The sequence below is a fragment of the Lycorma delicatula genome, chromosome 1 (assembly GCF_047948215.1).
Source record: "Lycorma delicatula isolate Av1 chromosome 1, ASM4794821v1, whole genome shotgun sequence".
Lineage (NCBI taxonomy): Eukaryota > Metazoa > Arthropoda > Insecta > Hemiptera > Fulgoridae > Lycorma > Lycorma delicatula.
In genome coordinates, this window is record NC_134455.1 from 127,058,356 (window position 1) to 127,078,159 (window position 19,804).

The following is a 19,804-nucleotide window of genomic DNA, read 5'->3' on the forward strand; positions in this document are numbered from 1 at the left end:
TCAAAAAACTTTGCTTAAATAAGTTTTAGGTCCTTATCCAAAGAATAGAAGGAACTTTAAACGAGTTCTATATTTTTCTTAATAAGAAAGTTATAGTGATATTTTGTTTTTTTTCGAAAAAGCACCCCCATTGCCACTCACATGGTTCGATTTTGCCCATTAACGAACTTGACTGAGATTTTTTTTCGTTATATTTTTTGTATTTTTTTGAAAGTGATTGGCGCAAAATTACGGCAGTTATCGTGTTCGCAAGAAAGTGAAATATTTATATATATACATATATAAATTTTTGAAGTGACAGAGGTTTAGGGGGTCTGAGGGATGTGAAACGGTAAGATATATCGAAATTTTCCGGAAGTCGAATCATGGTACCCATTACAATACGTAGCTTTCTTCTGAAATCTAGCTAATAATAAGTTAATACCCGAAATGTTGGAGTTGGAAATCAGTTCACAGATAATGAATAATTTATATATACCAAAAATATAAGTAATAACAACGGCATAAAGTAGATAAAAATTTATTGATTTATTTATGAATAAAAATATACCGGTCAGTATACATATATAGAATAGGATGGGCGGGAGGCGTATAGTATATACACATGAGAGAAGGTGATCCAAGAAAAGATTGGAGTGGATGTCATTTTTGGACAGGAGGCATAGAAGATCTAATAATAAGTAGAATCAAGAAATTAAAAGAACATTTTGTGGAGTGATGTGGTGGAGATTGGCAACGAACAAATCTGAATGAAGTATAATTAAAATCTTGTATGAGGTTGCCTGGTTAAACTAGAGAAATTATATCAGTGTTATTCTGTATCTCAGTTAAATGAAATATAAATTCATATATATATATATATATTTGTGAGTGTGTGTGTGTGTGTGTGTGTGTGTGTGTGTGTGTGTGTGTGAGTGAATTTACAGTTCATAGATTCTATATATATTTCTGAATACATACTCATACATTCAGTATCTGTAAATACTAAAATAAGACACTATAAAAAATAATAATTCAGCGGGAATATTTATATGCATGGGAATGTCTTGGAAAATTAGAACAAAAAATAAACTAATAGAAAGAAGAATTTTAAGAAACATCACAGACTAAAATAAAAATATATTAAATTTAACTTAAACAAGAAAAATTTATCAAAACATCAGAGAGACAATGAGAAAGAGGAAATTTATTGTTCTGTGGTCATACTATTTATAGGATGGAAACAAATTAATAAAGAAAATATTCAACCAATTCTTAAAAACAACTGTAAAAGAAAAGAGCTTTGTGATTTAAATTAGCAAAACAAGAAGGAACTATAACTAAAATCTGATGTGCACACCATATATACATTTTTTTTTAAATGAAAAGTACATAAAATTTTATTTCATTAATAACTTCTGATACTTTTTTCATTTTTTTTTTATTGTTATTACTGAATTATTTATTGTAAAACGTTATTTTACAATCAGAGATTAATACGTTTTAATAAATCAATATATCTAAATTTAAAAAAAAAAGAAAATTAAAAAACAGAAGTCTGATTCGAACTATGTGTCTTTCCCTTGTAAGATCAAAATATTTAATTACTTAAAGTTTTATTTGGCTATAACTCTGGGACCAATGAAAATAAGTACCACTTATGATATATCATTGAAAATCCTCTCAATGAGGGCTTATTTCTGTAGTTAAGAAAAAGTCCAAAGTCAAAATAGTTTGGAATTTGGGCTTTTCTGGATATTTTTGGTCCAGTCAATTGTAATCAGAAGGGGAGATGCACAACTAGATGTTACAACAGTCCTAAATCCAAAATTTCAACATCCTAAGCCTAATCGTTTTCTAGTAATACGAGATACATACGTACGTACTAACGTCACGCCGAAACTAGACAAAATGGATTCAGGGATGGTCAAAATGGATATTTCCGTTGAAATCAGAAAACCAAAATTTTTCACTATCACAATACTTTCTTTACTTTGTAAAATCGAGAGTTATAATACAAAAGAGAATTCCAAGAAAATTCCAAACTAAAAACAGAAATAACCAACGTAGAAAACCGAAAAAAGAACTTTTGAAAAGAAGAACAAAAGCAATAATGTCAAAAAATCAAAATCGTTAACAAGAGGTAATTGTAATACATAATTGACCTAATTAGGAGTAAAATGGTTTTTCTTCCTAATGGGTCTTAATTGCTTACTAGTTTTACAAGATAAAATATCTAAGTATGTAAAACCTAGTACAAATATCTACAGCAAATAGAATTAAAAAAAAGTTAAATATTATGTCCTTCCCGTAATATTTTGACCCAATTTGCCTTTTCAAACTACAATATACATGACTTACTTTTTGTCTTATAAGATTAATATATGATATGTAATTTCAATGAGAAATAGATATGGTACAAGAACGAATGTCTTACTAAAAGAATGATTTATGTGATAAAGTTTTAATATCGCTACAAATACTGCCATGAATATAATTCTATAGTTTTTTTTTTGTTTTTATTCATGTGACTGGTTTGATGCAGCTCTTTCCAAGATTCCCTATCTAGTGCCAGTCGTTTTATTTCAGTATACCCCCTATATCCTACATCCCTAACAATTTGATTTCCACCTTTCAAACGTTAACTGCCTGCACAATGTTTTCTCTCTACCAGACCCCCAATATTAAAACGACTTATGCCTTAGTATGTGGCCTATAAGTCTGTCTCTTCTATTAACTGTATTTTTCCTAATGCTTCATCGATTTGCCACAACACCTCTTCATTTGTCACTTTATCCACCCATCTGATTTTTAACATTCTCCTATAGCACCACATTTCAAAAGCTTCTAATCTTTTCTTCTCAGATACTCGATTGTCCAAGCTTCACTTCCATATAAAGCGACACTCCAAACATATACTTTCAAAAATCTTTTCCTGACGTTTAAATTAATTTTTTATGTAAAAAAATTATATTTCTGACTGAAGACTGGTTTCGCCTGTGCTATTCTGCATTTTATATCACTCCTGCTTCGTCCATCTTTAGTAATTCTTCTTTCCAAATAACAAAATTCTTCTACCTCCATAATCGAGATGATAATGTAATTCTAATTCTAATGATAATCTAATTCTACTACTATTTATCACATTCAGGAATATGTTACACCGAATATCAAAAGCTGAATAAATAATAAAATGTCAATACAGATAATATTTTTTATAGTATTTTTAAATAATAACTTAATAAAATGTTCGCTTAAAACCACTTTCGTCCAACGGTGCTTAAATTAAAGTTCTATGTACACAGAAACAAATACGTAATTAATTTTTATTAATTACTTTCTCTTTCGCCCTTTCAGGGTGTTTTTGGACAGATTTGGCTAGCAAAGAGCCCTTTCTTTCCGCCATCTTCTGATCACTACTGAAAAAAACAAATAAACCGCTTTCGTATTCCTTCCACCGTCTTAACTAGAAAAAGGAACGAATAAGAAATGTTCCATACACACGCGGAGTAAAAAAAAAATACCTTCCACCAACACGCCAGGGTCGGCACTTCGGTAGCGACGGTACTCTCTCCCTTGCAGCTTCCTGTGTGCGTATGCGCACAACAGCCACACACCACGTCACTGGAACTGTGCAGCGCAGAGTTTCATACAAAGATTTTTGTATCTTTTTATAAACTGGGATGGCTAACTGGGATATATTAACTATATATTGTACAAGTATAAAGAAAGAATTAATGAAAAAAGAACTCGTTATATTAAATGTTATCGATAATATCAAGTGGAAATAGGGAGTGCTGCAACCTTCCACAGTGCCTACACGCGAGCCGCCAATGTACAGCTTAGTCCTACAACGAGCACGCAAAGAATTTCTATCGGACAATTCTAAAATTAAACATTGAATTAAATAATATCAAACATATAGCTAACTAATGGATACAATGAAAATCTAGTAAATAAATTATATACTAAAATAAAAAATAAAATTTATATTATAGATAATATAAAACTAACAAATAATAATAACGAATACAAATATGCTAAAACTGAATACAATAGAAATTATAAATAATTCAATAAAATATTTAAATCATTTGAATTAAAACCTGCATATACAACGAATAATAAAATAACTATATAAACAACAGAGATCCTACTAGAATAATAATACATAACAATAAATTTAATTTAGATTAACGGGTAGTGTATAGTTTAAAATGCGCAAATTGCAATCGGGACTATATACGGATGACAAACCGATATTTTCCGATTACAATTAATGAAAAAATTAATTGTATAAATAAGGGAAATAAAAAACGATCCAATTTTGCTAGACATATCTTAGAAAATAGTCATAATTACAACCCAGATAATTTTATTAATATTCTTGAATATTCCAATATCCTTCATAAAGCAAATATTATATATACTTAAATAATACAAATTTGATAAATGAGCAAACGAAATTTGAAAAAGATGTATTATTCAAACAAATATTAAACAATAATTTTGATTCTTATGTTGGTTACACTGCTTCATACTAATGACATAATTCATACTGACATGATAGATAACGTTGATATTGTTTTACCTTTTCACAATCAATTGTTATATTTATAATTTTTATTTTTAAAATTCAAGTTAGTATAATTAATGATATGTGAAGTAAATAATTATAATTATAACACATCAATGTTCCTGACGATGGGGTACTAATCAAAAAGCGCTCGAACATACTATTAAAGATAGTTAGTTGGTAAGTGGAAATTATTATATAAATAAAGTAAGAAAAAAAGTAAGTAAGAAAAAGTCTAAAATCCACTTTTTTCATTTTGGCCTTTTTTGAATACTTTTGGTCCAGTCGATTGCAGTCAAAAGGGGAGGTGCACAACTACAACTAGATGTTACTACAGCCCTAAATCCAAAATTTCAACATACTACAGGTAATATTTTTTGAGTTATGCGAGATACATGTGAATGTACGTATAGATTACTAGAATAGAAACTACAGGTTGCTGTATAAAAACTAGTGAAAATGGATTCAGGGATGGTCAAAATGGATATTTTGTCGAAATCTGAACACCGAAATTTTTCGAGATCACAACTTCCTTTACATCGTACAAGGAAAAAAAAGTGTTTTTCTTTACCAAATTTTCTGTTTTACGTTGGATATTATTAGTATTACGAAAGATAATAGAAAACAATTAATTAGTTTACCCCTTATGTAACTCCTTAAAATTTTCAGTATGATCTCTTTTCACCAGAGGAACTGAAGTACGGGTGAAATGATTCGCTAGCCGTAACACGATTACAAAGCGTTTTCGGATATATATTTTTTAAAAGTTTTTCTTATTTCAGGCTCTAGAATCAGTTCCCAAATTATTTTCCTTTCCTCCTCTGAATCATCTTGTGTCTCCGTACGTGTGTCTGTGTGTATATATATATATATATATACATATATTTTATGTAAAAATCAGGTTAAAAAATTAAGCTAAAAATTTCATTAAAATTTCTCTAAATTCATTTTTCAATGGAGCTATTTAAAAAGTCAGAAAAAATGTAATATTTAAATTACAATAAAAGAAAGAAAAGACTTATTCAGTTTATAGGTAAAATTAAAGAATAAAAGATTATTGCACGCAGTTCCAAATCCCTAGTGGGTAGACAAACCCATTACAGTAGGTAACTTTAATTAGTGTGTATATTTTAGAAATTCTGTTGTGCAATATATACGTACGAGATCTGTCAATAAAGTACTGTGACTGGTCCAGAAACGTTTTTATTTGTAATCCAATTATACATGGACTCATCTTTGAAGTAGTTCCCTTGGGAAGCCACGCAACGCTTCAAACGGTGTTCCCACTCTTCATAGCAGTTTTGGAACTCAGAAACCGGAATATCCTTCAGATGGTCGGTTACATTTCTTTTTTATGTTTTCTACTGTTCCAAATTGGTGTCCTTTGAAGTGTCTTTTTTAAAGTCGGAAACAGGAAAAGTCGCAGGGGCTCAAGTCAGGTGAATAAGGTGGTTGAGGAATTACAGGAATGTTTTTCTTTGCCAAAAACTCATTAATTGAGAATGCAGGGTGAAAAGGTGCTTTGTCATGATGCAGCATCCAGTTGTCTTTGATGGTTATTCTCACGTGGGCAACTCTTTTCCCCAGTCTTTTAAGAATTTCTCGGTAAACATATTGATTTATTCCTGCAGGCAAAACCTCCTTATGGACAATGCCATTAGTATCGAAGAAACAAATTAGCTTGGATTTGATTTGCTCATTTTTGCTTTTTTGGGACGTGGTGAGTTTGAAGTGTGCCATTCCTTGCTCTGGCGTTTTGTTTCTGGGTCGTTCTCAAAAATCCAAGATTTATGACCAGTAATAACAGTTTTTTAGAAAATCAGGTTCAGTTTCAATTCGCCCTAGAAGATCGCAGAACACTTCCACCCTGTTGTTTTTCTGTTCAATAGTGAGTTTTTTTGGGACCTATTTTGAACAATTTTTTTTTTATATCGTTTGTCAAAATTTGATGAACTGTGGTATGCTTCAAATTTTATTGTTCTGTAATCATTTTGACAGTTAATCGCCGGTCGTACCGTATCAACATTGACGTCAATTTTTGACAATAATGGTCTTCCAGAGCGTGGATCGTTCGGAACTGATTCCCGGCCATCTGAAAATACTTTAAACCATCTAAAAACTTGGGCTCGTGACAGAGAGTCATTTTCATACGCCCTTATTAATTTTGAAAAAGTTTCAGTATCATTCTCACCGAGTTTAACACAAACCTTGATTGCACAACGTTGCTCATAATTAGTATCACTCATTTTTGTAACGCACAACAAAAATTCGTCCCACGAAACGTTTGTTTGGGTCTCACGTGGCAACAGTAGAGTAAAAATACTAATACCTAATATAAATCACCTGTTCATATAACCATATGTTTACTGGTAACTTTACAGTGTTGTCCCTTTGGCTGCCAAAAAAAACTAGTCTCATTACTTTATTTACAGACCTGTTGTATGTATATATATATATATATATATATATTTATAATAATAATTTACTTCACCTCTTTCCTAGTGCAGCGGTTTTGATTTCTGAACAAACCGTTCAATTATATTATGTACAGTTAATACTAATTAACTGGTTATACCATTACCAGTACTGAAAAATAGATATTTTATTTGTGTATATGCAAGTATAAAAATTAAAGTGAAAGGGAGACTTGGAATTCGGAAAAACTTTTCGGACTATTTGCGGGAATTTATTTTTTCGAGGCTTAACATTGCGATTAATATTTGCACATAAAGGTGATGAAAATACTTTAATTATTGATCCAGCTAATTTTTGTAGAAAACTAGAAAACCCTCTCTTTCAAACCAGCTCTCACGAAGCACTCAGATCCTACCTACTAATTATTTATTGTTAAGTAACTACAGCCAGTCCTACATGACCCAATTACAGTTACTAATTGCGATGATGATAAATGAATTTGTAGCTTGTAAAATATGTGAATTTCTTACTATTATTTGTCCAACCCATGAAGACTCTTATCTACTCAAATTCAACAGCAAATAATGCACTAATGTCAAGAAATCGAAGGACGATATTAACAAAATTGATGATCAAAAGTAGGCTATGTGCAACAAGTGAAACAAGTTAATTCTGAATGACAATAAAAATGCTGCAAAATCTTTCTCAACGTTAAAAGGTTTTTTATTTAACCTCCGAGACCACCGTTAGGTGTTACTTCAGAGGATGAGGTGAGTTGACAATTTTGTAGAGTGTGAAAATGCCATGCCTAACCGGGATTTGAATCCGGGAGGGTCAACTTTTGAATGTTAAAACATCCTAAGTGCACCTTAATGAGATGTTCCTTTATTTGTTTTTCAACATTACTTTGTAATCCACAACAAAGAACAAACGGCAGTAATCATCGTAATAGAGAGCGTTAAAAAAATCACAGACAGACCTTTATATTAGGTAATAAAACTTAATATCGAATTGAGTATTGTTAAAATTCGGATCATCGCATTAATATTTTATGCGCACTTTATCATAACCAAAAATATTTTCAATATTTTTCTTTGTACAATAAATGCGTTTATCATTAACTAATTCGCATTATTTTCATAAAATAAATCAAATTTTTATTATATCGCTAATTTACGAGAAAAAAAACATTCCTTTATGTAAGTATTTTATTTATTGGATAGAAGAGGATGATTTTACAAAGTTACTTGAATATTATTGTTCATGTCAACCAGGAGAGTGTTTTTTTATAGGAGGCCAAAACACACATCAAAATATATAAAATATTTTGGTTAAAATAATTTCTTCATTTACTTTTCCTTATGAGAAAGGTGTCTTATGTCTGTGTGTGTGTTTTCAAATGCAATACATTAAGGCTTATGAATGTGGCATGCATTCGAGGATATATACCATTGTGGCTATAAAGAATGAGATACAGAGTGAGAGAAGTGTTAGCAATTTTTATTATTTTTAAGATCACAAAAAGGATACAATCTATAAGAATGAGGATGTATAACTTAAACATGGGTAAATTTTATTCTTTTTTTTCATATGGCGACACTACTTGGTAATAAATTAGTAATCTTGTAATCCACTAGGGTCATTTCAATGCAGATTCCTTTATATTGCAAAAATAACAGTATGCTTATTATAAAACCTTATTTTAAAGATCCGAATACCAATTTTAATGTAAGAACTTTTAATTATACAAAAAGGGTTTATTCAGAAGAGGATCGTAAAGCAAGATCATTAAGAATGACTAAATATTGGGAGAAAGTAAAAGCTAAGAACTTAAAGACCAAAAGATCGGCAAAAAAGACTTGAATTATTCTAACTAAAGTGGTTCTTTGCGGCCTTAAAAGTAAAAAAAAACCTTATTTTAAAAATACATTTTTCATATTTGTGAAAGACGAATTTCAGTTGAAATCTTCATTCACCAGTTCCCAGTTAGTCAATCCCTTTCAGCACGTAGGTAGGCGGAGGTAATTTCACCAGTGCTAAATAGGAGATAAAAAGATTTCCACCTTTAAGTTAAAAAAAACTTCAAATTTACTAAATACGACAATGGTTGCATGTGAAAAAAGTTTCACATGTTTAGTGTACGATAAGCCCCATCTTCTTACAATTCCAGTAACATTTTGGTCATCCCTTGCCGTAAGGGTTGATCATATCAAAAATTGTTTCAGGCAAAGGTTTTAGGTAATGTTTAGAGGACTAACGATCACTTTAAACCGATTTGATGCTGTCCCTATTAAGGGAGGTAATATATTTTTTGTTCTCAAAACCCAATTTTTCCACGCCCTGAGCCAATGGTTGGTGATATAAAAAACTCTACTTATATAAGTTTTAGCCCTTATCTAAAGAATAGTCGAAACTTTAAACGAGTTCGATATTTTACTTAATATCACTGATATTGATGTTGAGAGGCTCTTTTTCGAAAAAGCCCCACATTCCACCCCCATGGAACGATTTTTCCCATTAATGAACTCGACCGAGACATTTGGTCGTTATATTTTATGTATCAATTTGAAAGTGATTGGCGCAAAATTACGGCAGTTATAATGTCCATAGCAGAGTGAATATATATTTATTATTTTAACTGACGGTGGTTTTGGGGTCTGGAGTATGTGAAACGCAGATATGTCGAAATTTTCCGGAAGTCGAATCATGGTACCCATTACAATAGTTTCTTATGAAATCTACCTAAAATTGGAGACTACATACTATAAAACAGTTTTTTTTTTAAACTGAAATGAAGGAAATTATACGTAAAAAAATGCCACCTGCTATTTGCAGGAAATCTAACTCAAGATACACATTTATGAGATAAATTTTGAATTTCTATAAAGAATTGTTATACAAATTTGATATTTCTGGTATGATGAAATACTGCATTCGAATTTATTCAAATGATTTATGTTTGTAAGGTTACTTCTGATGTATTTTTTATTTATACTTTACGAATATACATACCTTTCAAAGGCAACCGCTGGACAGTTTCCAGAACAATTAGTAGAGTAGAGAAGTTTCTTACTGACTTTAGTAAATGAGAAAACTTTCTTGACTTGTATAGAACTGTATTTCTTCGTAAGTAATAACTAAACTGGGAAAAAATACAAGTTTTTTATTTTAAGTTGCCTTTGCCCCCTTAATTTTATTTGTTTTCATGATTTGTTATTTCTTTTTTGTATATTTCAAAGTTATTTTTCAATTTTTTCTGATATATTTTAGATAAGTTTTAACTTGTTCAGTTAGTTTTTGTTAACTTTTTTATATTAGGGTCGTTGATCAAAATAAAAAAAATTCTTTCTTCCAAATCTTGTTGTCAAGTGGTCTTAATTCCTTTTTTGCTATTAGCAAATTTTATAAAGATATTTATAAAATATGACTTGGTTTATAATTGATCGAGTTTAACTCTTTTTGAGTCAATACTTAATTCAAATATTAATTATAGGTATTAAAGCATTATTTAAAAAATATTTTAATATATATTTTTGCGAATAATATACTGTTTTAAAATTAATTATTTTATAAAAAATATCGTTGAAATATATTTTTATTACACATCAATCTTCAAAAGTTTAAAAATATTTTTCTGATTTTTATTTTTTTTATTTTTACATATCGATTTTTGAATAAATAGTAACATTTTTTTAACCCTTTGTTGTAACCCATTTTTTTAACCCATTTTTGTTGTAACCCTACAAATACAGAACAATTTTACTGATATTTATTAAATAAATATTGGGCAATTAAAAATGTCTGGCTGCTGACATTATAATAGATTCTGGCTGCGGAGTCCTCCATTCGATAACATCCGGGAGAATGTGCTCGACAAACGTCTTCTCCGAGCAACAGAATAGACCAAGTCATCTTAACTCGGCTAAGGATTGGACACACCAGGCTTACCCACGCTCACCTACTTGGCTCTGTGAGGCTTGCAAGGTCAAATGGTCCGTGTTCCACCTGCTGTTTGATTAACCAATCTTTGGCACCATTCGACAAAACTTAGACCTGGGTTCGGATATGAGATTTCTATTAAACCAGAACGAAGGTTTAAAACTCCGTTGCGGCTTCTCTCCTACAGTGGAATGAAGAATGCGATTTAGTGATTTTTGTCTGATTTATGCATTTTATTTTGTATTTATTGTTTCTTTATTGTTTATTTTTGTTCTTTATAATTTTTGTTGTTTTATATAATACTACATCATAGTGTTGACTGTAGTCGCTAATGACTACAATTGTTGATGCGACTATAAATAAAAGTATTAAAAAAAAAATGTCTCCTCATGCAAATAAAATTACACGTATAATTTTGAAAAATAAGAATTGGTAGTTGGTAGAGTTTGCGTTCTCCTCGCCGAAATAATGAGTTCTACAAAAAAAAATTAAATATTAATAATAAAAGTAAATATTATTACAAAACAGAATTGATAGTTGATAGTAATATTTGACTGTGTAAGATTTTTTTCCACGAGAAGGTGGAAAAAAAGGTGGATCCGACCCTGGGCCGGATCCTGTGCTAAGTATAACACAGCCCAGGGGAGTGTCCTATACTCTGACGGGCCTCCCCGTCTCGGCCCGCTGATTGGATCTTACTTCGCATCCGCCTCACTCCCAAGTGGGATCACCAGGCCCGATTATGCCGTCCTTGGGTCCCCACTCCGGGAGCCGAGTTTCGATCATTAAGCAAACGCCTCTAACCGGGACACCCGGAATTTGAAATATTTAGACAGTGCTAGTGATAACACTACATTATTAAAATTATCGCAAACACTGTTTTTATGGGCACTGGACATCAACATCCCAACCCCGTAGGGGAAGACACCCGCCTTGTACGCTTCCGGTCGCTACACCCCCTCCCCCGTTCCAAGCCTTGATGGGCTTTAACGGGAGTCGTCTTTCACCCTCTAACTTTTAACATCTCATAGTAATAAGCCAGGCCTCGTTGTGATGCCACCGATGTAAATGCCTCTGTAGACATTTACATTGGTGATTTTTAAACTCAGCTTTTGCCTTCGCTGTAGGACTCGTACGGACATCTAGAATGTCCTAAACTGTTGTCCTCTGTATTAGCTAACCGAGTTCGCGGAAGCACGAACCCCGCGCCTACTTCTACTTTATTAAGCCAATTTCTAGTAAAGGTCTCGAATTTAGAGGCAAATTATCAACATATCACCAAAGATTTTGTTCACAATAACGAAATTTAATCCTAGTTCCGTTAGGTCGAGCCACCGGTTAGCCCGACCTGCCATGCTGGTATATTGCCGGTAGGTGGGGAGGGCCTATTAGAGTAACGGACACTCCCCTGGGTGGCGTAATACCAAGTCGGTCCGGCCCAGGGGAGTAGGGAGTAGAGGAAAAAAAACAAAAAGTTCCGTTAGTGAACTCAACTTCAGTTCATACCCTGATTTACGTTAAGTTATGGACTCGTCTGGTCTACCAGGGAGAAGCGGACAGACCTTCTACTTCCAGTTAGCTCCATCGCAGAGTCCCGCGTAATATTTACTTTCTTTCAACCATCGTCGAGATGCCGCTACACCTCACGGCTGCATGGGATTCATGCCCTCACTGGACCTAACTCCTGGAGAGGGGTAGACAGGGGCGCCTTGTGACGCTTTCGGTCGCCATCGCCACACCCCCTCCCCATTTATAGCCCCTTGATGAGCTTTAACGGGAGAATGGTCATCAACAGTAGGATTGTGGAAGAGCCATGGGAATATGCTTTTGATCTTTTGGCGTTTCATCTTCCTTCCTTTCCATTTTCCTGTTTAGCCTCCCGGAATTACCGTCAGCTATTACTTCAGAGGATGAATGAGGATGATATGTATGAGTGTAAATGAAGTGTAGTCTTGTACAGTCTCAGGTCGGCCATTCCTGAGATGTGTGATTAATTGAAACCCAACCATCAAAGAACACCGGTATCAACGATCTAGTATTCAAATTCATATAAAAGTAACTGCCTTTACTAGAACTTGAACGCTGGAACTCACAACTTCCAAATCGAGAGTTCCAACGTTCAAGTCTTGTCACTTCGTCTGTTTGTCGTGAGTTAGACGCAGTTAAGACCAAATACATTTTCCAATATTTATGAATTATTTTTGTCAGATTTCTTCCTGAAAGCTGGAACAACATATATGTAACGATTTTTTGTAACATCTTCCGTTTCAGTATTGATTTTTTTTTTATTACATTAGAAAAGGAAATGGAATAAAAGAAAAGTTTTCATCTCCAAGCAATGAATTTGTAGTTTCCCCTTTCTACTCATTATGCTATCTACTCATCTGATACACATTAGATACTAAACTTTTTTTTTTTACATCATCTTTATGTGTAAAATTTCTTACCGATACTATTCTCCTGCTGGTGCACAGAATCATATCTTTCAATGTTCATTATTTAATTATTTATCTTACAGAGCTTTTCGATAAACGTAAGGTTTCTTTTCGGAAACTTTATTTGCCAAGGAAACTTTTAACGCAATATTTTTTAAAAAATAAATACAAAAAGAAAAGAAGACATGGGGATCCAGTGAAAGTAGTTGATTCAACTGATATTCATTAGTTATTGTAGTCCGCCACGACTTGTGTTCTTGTAAGTTCTTGAAAAAGAACTTACTATACTGCAAATACAGCGAGATTAGTTTTGGCTTAATCTAAACCTTACACGATCAATTACGATGGACAGTTCCACTTAGAACTTTTTTTTGTTAATATTCACTTTATTAATTCATTTTCATTGTTGAGTTCAAACTGTTAAATTCACTACAAAACAAGTGACAGTTACTGTTAACAGACCTAATAGTTGTACTTTTCACAGTCTCTAACTATTTTACTTACAATAAATAAATAACAAAAATAATATCTAAAAAAATAATAAATTAAAGGTAAATTTAAGGAATTGAAAGTTTTATTTGTTTTTTAAAGTAACAAAATAAAGGAAAAGAAAAAAATAAATATCCAACTGGATATAATAAAAACCATTTAAATTAAAAGATTCATAATATAAAATTAAAAAATATGGTGCAAAGCCTCATCCCAAAATTTTGAAAAAATTTCAACTAAGTTTTCGTGTTCTTTTGCTAATCTGTCAAAATGTGACTACTTTTTGCTTCACTTTAATCTTGACTACATATTAGGTAAATTTCATAAAAAAGCTACCTATTGCAATGGCTACCATGATTTGAATTCCGGAAAATTTTAACATATTTTCGCGTTATAAATCCCGCAACCCCAAAACCACCGTAAGTTTATATATATATTTCTCTTGCGGACACTAACTGCATAATTTTGCGCCAATCACTTTCAAATTGATACATAAAATATAATGACCCAAAATCTCGGTCGAGTTCATTACGGGGCCAAATTGGAGCATGGGGGTGGAAAATGGAGGTGCTTTTTATAAAAAACAAAATATCGTTATAACCTTAAAATCCAACTTGGATCTTAAAATCCAAGTTTTATTCGTTCAATTATGTGATTGTATTAAAAGTTCTCATATTCCATATTTTAACTATCCAAATAAAATCATTTTCATTGGAGTACCATGAAAATCCTTAAACATTTGAAGCAATGATTCATTAACATTTTGTTCATTTTATAAATTGTTATTTTTGTTTGCTGCACTTTAAGAGCAAGTTTTGTTTCAGATTTAAGGTAATATTTTGTTAGAACATTATTTCTTAGTTAGTATATTGAAGAACGTTAATCATGAAGTGCTTCCAAAATTTTTTCAGATTCATACTTCATACCATTTACAAAAATAAAACTTACTTTGTTTCCATTCTTTTGAATTATAGAATGATGAATTCTGAATTAACATTTTTTGAGAAAATCAACATTCCTATCAGTGGTAAGGAAGAGCATTTTTAATTTGTTCATTACTAGGAGATCCGCAATGATTCGCTGCTGATAGATTTGAGAATACATATATAGCTTAAATGAATACAATTGAAAGTTTAATAAAACATTAACAAAATGAACATTATGGAACTTCACAATATTTAATCTTTTCGTTTTATCCTTTCTCCCTTTTCCTTTCCCCTTTCCCCATTTCCTTTTTACGTTTTCATTTTTACAACTTTCCTTTCCCCATTTCCCTTTCATGTTTCACCTTTTCACACTTTTCCCTTCCCTTCCCCCATTTATATTTCCCTTATTTCCATTCCTTCTTCCTCTTTCCTCTTTTTCCTTTAGTCTTTCCACTTTTTCCCCGTTTTTCTTTTCCTATTTTTTCTTTTTTCCATTTTCCCCTTCTTACTTTTTCCTTTTTACGATTTGCCTCTTTTTCCCCGTGCTTAAATCGGTTCAGTAGTTTTTTAGTCTATAGCGGACACACATATCGGAAACAGTGAAATGGAATCGTAAAATAATTCTATAGCGTGTATTGCTTTTACGTTCAGCAGCGTTGTTTTAAAAAAAATAATGTTTTCACCTGATACAGGTGTGACATCTTACGTATATAAATAATATGTATATAAAAACACCCGCGTATTCGTATGCAACGTTGTGTCATAATTTCAAAGGAATCTGTGAACAAATTTCGGAGATTTAAGATTTTGAATAAATGAACTTTTATATTTTTATTTATATAGATTTTCAGAAGTTTAGAAAAATGTAGAAACTTTAAATTTAGAAATATTCGGTGAAATGAAATTTATATTTAAATTTTCACATAAAAATGTTGAGATAATAGTAAAACATAAACTGAAAAAAAATTTTATACTTCGGAACACCCTATTCTTTTTGATAGTTTCCCGTTAGGAGACATTAATTTTGATTTGTGTAGAGGTAGCGTTGGATTCAGAATTTTGTCCTAACCGAGGTTGAATTGCTGATGTATACCACTCTCTCACTGTTTAAATCAAATTTGATGGCATTCGTCCCTCCTTCCTCGGTTTACTACACCCCTTATTGCTGTTGGTCATAGTGGCAGTGGGTCGGGTAGACTTTCAACGAATAGCTCGAACGGGTGAGGTGCTTAATGTAAAACTAATTGATTTTTAAAACATGGGTTGGACGTGAGTGAGCTAATGCCTGTTACTAAACGGAATCTGGTATTAGTTTGTACCAGTTGTATAGCACGTTATTTTAATCGCGACGTGACTCAGCATGCTGATGTCTGTCTTTTGTATGACATACTATGTTGTTTTTTTATACATATCAATGTGCAGCACTTTTGGCATTTTTCAGCACAGATGGGCTTACAACAATTGATCACTGTGTGATTGTTTTATGCAATGCAATGAAATGAAATAAATAATACATTTTCCAGTTCTATCAGTTAATTGATTGTAGGAGTATTTTTGTTGGCGAGTATTGCAATTTATGAATTTAATTTTCATAACCCATCATATCGCATTTAGGCAATAAATTTATATTTTATTTTGTTCCATAAATCATTTTACTGGTGTTAGGTATTCTCTATTCTGTGCTGATCTTACGTCATCATTATTATTACTAACATCATCATTAAAAATATCACGGCTGCATTTGGTACCCGAAAGGTATATATTCAACTACCTATTTTGTATAATGTGATATTTTTTTTCTGTATTTTATTAGTAAAATTGCTTCCTCGTAGAAGTAAGAATTACGTTTAGATTAGAAAAGTTCTTCAAGAAAGGATAACGTGTGTAAATTATTTATAATATTATTTTGTTAAGTCTTTTTTTTCTGAATATGCTAATTACTTCGCCTTGAAAATTATTACAAAATGTTCGGTCTAGGTAAGACAAAGCTGCTGAATTAAATTTCAAAAAATATTTTTTTGAAAAACGGTTTTGAATTTTAATGAAATATCATTAAAAATAAGTTAAAATGCTATAGAATTACTAAAAATTGTTTTTAATAGTTTTAAGTTAATTATTTTAAAGAATTTTAATTACCTAAGTAATCCTTATTTTTCCTTTTTAATTAGGAAACTTATTTTACTATGGGTCCAGCATTTTCGATTTTTCTCTCCTTAGTAACTTCAGATCATTATATACAAACTGAGTTTAGAGTATTAAAAAAAAATCCAACAGTGTCCTAAAATTATTTTTTTAAGTGATTATTAAAACTTCAAAATCTTTTTACTTCCTTGTACGAAGTAGAGGAAGAATTGTGAACCGCGAAAAATTTCGGTTTTCAGATTTCAACGGAAATTCCATTTTGACCATCCCTGAATCCATTTTGATTAGGTTCGGCGTGACGTCTGTACATATGTTTGTACGAGGTGTGTGAGAAAAGTAAAGAGACTGACTTTGTACTTACCAAAGTTTTTATTTTTTCAAACAACAATATTATCCCCTTCAAAGTAGTTCCCTTCGGCAGTTGTACACCAGCGGAATCGTTGTTCCCACTCCTAGTAGCAGCACTGGAAGGCTTCAACTGGTAGGGCTTTTAACTGGTCGGTCACAGTCTCTTGAATGTTCTCCAGAATTCCAAAATGACGTCATTTTAAGATATGTTTCAATTTCGGGAAAAGGGAAAAGTCACAAGGGCTCAAATCAGGTGAATAGGGGAGGTTGAGGAACCGTAGGAATGCGTATTGAGGTGAAAAATTCCCTGATGGAAATGGCCGTGTGACACGGGGCATTGTCATGATGAAGCATCCACTTGTCTGCAAATTCTGGTCTCACGCGAATCACTCTTTTCCTGAGCCTTTCAAGGACACCTTTGTAAAACACTTGATTGACAGTTTATCCTGGAGGAACAAATTTTTTATGCACGATACCCCTACTGTCAAAAAAGCAAATCAGCGTGGTTTTGATGTTTGATTTGCTTAGCTTATTCGAAATTTTTTCGGTTGAGGAGATGATGGAGTGTGCCACTCTTCACTTTGCTGCTTTGTTTCAGAATCGTACTCAAATATCCAGGATTCATCACCTGTGATCACAGGATTGAAGAAATCTTGGTCATTGTCAATCCTCTCAAGAAGATCAACGCAGACGTTTGTTCCATTGTCCTTCTGTTCCGTTGTGAGGTTTTTCGGCACCAATTTAGCTTTTGCATGTTCAAATTGTCTATCAAAATTTGATGTACGGTGAAAGTGTTTAAATTTAACGGTTCACTCACCTTCCTTATTGTCTGATCTCACAAGAACTCTCACATGCTCAACGTTTTCGTCAGATTTTGAAATTGAAGGTGTCCCTGAGCGAGGTTGATCTTCAACGTGTTCTCGGCCTTCCAAAAATGATTTATGCCAGCGGAAAACTTGTGTTCTTGAAAACCAATGTTCCCCATACACTTCTAAGACCGTAGTCTCTCACCGGGACTATGGTCTTACAAGTGTCATGCCTCAAGCGAGGAGACCCCAAAAAGGATCTTCCTGAAAGGGATTCCCTACCGGGACTATGTTCTTTCCTCCCCACCGATACGGTGCCTCAAGGAGTCCCCGTTCAATTATCGAAGGTGGGACACCCCTCCTGAACGGTACTGACCCAATCCTAATCTACGCTTGTCGCTGGAATGCTGGCGCGCGGCTCTCATGTCTTGTGCGAGGCTGTGCAGCCACGGTCCCCAAGCGAGTGCCCCTGCACGTTACAAGAAGGATACTTGGCCTCCGCCTGACAGTCCTTCCGCTGGTGACCAGCGACCCCGCAGTTGAAACACTGCCCCCTCTTGTCGGGACCGCTGCAGGACTCAGCCCGGTGCCCCACTCTTCAGCACCAAAAGTACCACTCTTCGGTGGACCTCCTCAGCACCCTGCAGGCCACCCACCCAATACGAACTCGATTTGCCTTTAACAACTCACCCACGAAGGTGGGCGACACACATAGACACACACGTGTGTGTGTTTGTGTGTGTGTAAACAAATATATCTAATGTATAAATTCAAAATTATTTTGTATTTAAATTCATTTTTTGTGATCTTTATGTACATCTATCTATAGAATATGGAGAATGCGTCAGTTTCAAAACGTAATGACAAGCAATTCCTTTCATTTTTTCATGTCTTAATAACAAAATAAATTGTATTTAAGATATTTCGGTGACAACATAATTTCTTAAAATTCATATTTAATAGATTAACACTACTTCAATGTAGGCATTCTGTACGTCTGTTGCATAAGTTAAGCCATCAATTTCTGCCGTGTTCACTTAATCTCAAACTTTAGAGATTAACTGCTAGTTGGTCTTGATACTCCAAGTTTTAAATTATGTGGAATACTGGTGTGCTGATTATTTCTGTTTTCAACACTCCTACAAAAAGAAATCGTATGTTGAAATATCAGTTGACTTGGTTGGGCATATTATGTTCCCGTATCGGGAGATAATATAGTTTTAGGAAACAAATTCTGGAAAACTGACAAAGTACAAGTTAGATTGGCTTGGGTCATAACTCTATCTTGTTGGAGAGACAGTTCCTCATTTCCTGGATGAATACGAGTTCAGGAACTAAAAAAGACTGATATATGAATATAATCCGTTTCAATGACAATCAGAGCCCTTTCTTCAAATATGTAATTTTCAAAAATGAGATTCAACAATTCCGAAGGAATTATTGAATCGAAGGAATTTAACTTTGGAACTGGCAAGTAGTCTCTCATGTAGTGCTAAGTGTTTGTGGAAAACTAATAGTAGAAGTTTTGTTTATTATAAAAATAAAAATCTGATAAAGAAAGTTGAGTTTAATCACTCACAAATAAGTTGTTTAACAGCTTCATTAATCTACTGAAAAAAATTTGATAAAAATTTGAACATTTTTATCTAGGAATTCATTCTTATCCACACTTCATTATAAACTTTATTTTTTCAGAGTTGGTTGTAGAACTTAATGTAAAAATCTGCAGGACCCTAGATTGAAGGTTGC

At 32.8% G+C, this 19,804-nt stretch overlaps 1 protein-coding gene across 3 annotated transcripts in view; it reads left to right on the top strand.

The window, feature by feature from the left end:
* The window catches only part of nvy (CBFA2/RUNX1 partner transcriptional co-repressor nervy), a 508,624-nt gene that overhangs the window by 101,835 nt on the left and 386,985 nt on the right, over positions 1–19,804 (top strand). The window lies entirely within an intron of this gene.